The following is a 2,396-nucleotide window of genomic DNA, read 5'->3' on the forward strand; positions in this document are numbered from 1 at the left end:
CCCAGGACAGGACAGAAGCTCTCCGTCTTTTGTCTCAGATGCATTTATGTTGCACACTGCAAAAACTCAAAATCTTTCCAAGAATTTGTTTATTTTCTTGTCAAAATGTCTCATTTCTAGTCAAAACTAATCTCTTTCCACTTAAAATAAGACTCGTCACCTAAAAATGAACTTGTTTTTAGATAATTTTCATTTGTTTCAAATTAATTTTCACTTGAAATAAGTAAAAAATCTGCCAGTGAAAGCAAGTTTTTTGAAAAAAGAAAAACTTGCTCCACTATCAGATTTTTCTACTTATTCCAAGTGAAAATATGCTTGAAAGAAGTAAAAAGTGTCTAAAAAACAAGCTACTTTTTAATGTGATGGGTCTTATTTTAAGTATAATGAGATTTGTTTTGACTAGAAATGACATTTTGACTAGAAATAAGACAAATATTCTTGGTAAGATTTTGAGTTTTTGCAGTGCACTCCTCCTGCAGGATAGATCGATGCAATAAGACTTTACAGCTTTTTTCCCTCCCATGTTGCCTTTCATATAAAAGGTCAACTTGAACATAGAGTATATATTAAATACAGCTTTTGCAAGAGTATTATTATCTTTTTTTTTTCTATAATTATTCAACCGAAATCCAAAGTTAGGACCTAAACATCGTGTGTAATTTGAACCTCATTTTGTACTGGTATAACATTTTATACATGATGGGATACATGGAAATACCTTGTTTCAACTTGGTAGTGTTCATATTGTGCAAGTGTGTGAGTCTGCAGAGGCTTCAACTGGAAAACACATCTACACACGGGATTATGAGTATCAGCAATGCTGCAATGTAAAAGAAGCTTTGAATTAAAGAATACAGTTTCACAGTGAACTGAAAAATAAACAGAAAAATCCCCTGAAAACTTTGATCTGTTTCTCACTGAGTTTTTTTTTTTTTTTGAAAATTTAAGCGCCATGTGATTTTTTGCCGGTAAAGACTGGACAGATTTAAAGCCGCTGTGTTTGACCTGGCCTGGTTTGATGTGGTGTAACTCTGCAGAGTTAAACCCTCCGGCCCAACAGCTTCACTGAGAGGAAAATAAGCAACATTCAAAAACTAAAAAAATGTCAGATTGTGGTGCAATAGACCTGCAACTCTCACACTTATTTGGCTTATGAGCACTGAAGGAAAACGTATTCATCACAACTTGGAGGTAACACTTTATAATATGTACACACTATTAAGCATTAGTTAAGCTTTAAATACTGAATTCATCATTCATAACACATGTATACTCATTATTAATATGTACTGTAGTTTATAAACACAGTTAAAACTGTTTTACTCATCATTGATCAGCACTAACTGTATTTATAAACTACATACTAATGAGTATTCATACGTTATAAATGAAGAATTCAGTATTCATTAATGCTTAACTAATGCTTAATAGTGTGAACTTATTATAAAGTGTTACCCAACTTGGATTTATCAGTTCTGAACAATACTTTGATCAATATCATACATAATTGAACCGAGAGCGATCAGAGTGAAACCTAAATTGTAATAAACATAAAATACAGGATTTTATGTTTATTACAATTTAGGTTTCACTCTGATCGCTCTCGGTCTGTCCTGTCAGTGCTTCGCTGAGCCAAACAGCTGCTGTCAGTAGCTATACTTTATTGTAAACAGTCAACAGTATACAGTAGTAGATGATGCTACAGTAATTAAGCAAAAAATCAGATTACGACATCAATAGCCGGCTTCGTACCAAAGTGTTAACAGGATTTATGTCATTTGCTCTAAGAGAAACAACAATAAAATGACTAAACCAATATTGTCTGTGTTGTATCTGTTGATCTCCTTCTTTTCTGGAGGAGGGTCTGGCAAGCGAGACTAGTTGATCAGTGACTTAGGATCTTTGATACAAATCCCTGGCATGGTTATAATGCTTCAGATTGTATAATAACATGGTAACAGAACAATACGGGGAAGTTATATGAAGTAATTTTGTCATGTTTCTCTTCAAGTTGGAAAATACTGAAGCCTTCATATTTCTCTCCGGCGCTCAGATCTCTGTTACCTCAATTACATCTCTGTTCTGAAAAAAGAACTGAGGATGACCATGAGGACGTTGGGCTGAATTCACACTCTTAACGCTCTTAACTGAGTGAATTGCTTCAGTTACAATAAAAAAAAACTGTACTTCAGATTTTTTTTGTTTGTTTTCAGTGATGCCACCGACAAATGATTCAAAGCACTCGACTCATTAACTCGACTAACGACTGGAAAATCCAAAAACTCAATCTCAGTCTCAACATCACAAAGTGGAAAATCACAAGGAGGCTTCGATCTGACATAACTTTCTTTCTTTCTTTCTTTCTTTCTTTCTTTATTGTTGTATAGATATTACAT

This window comes from Trachurus trachurus, assembly GCF_905171665.1.
Source record: "Trachurus trachurus genome assembly, chromosome: 14".
Taxonomy (NCBI): Eukaryota; Metazoa; Chordata; class Actinopteri; order Carangiformes; family Carangidae; genus Trachurus; species Trachurus trachurus.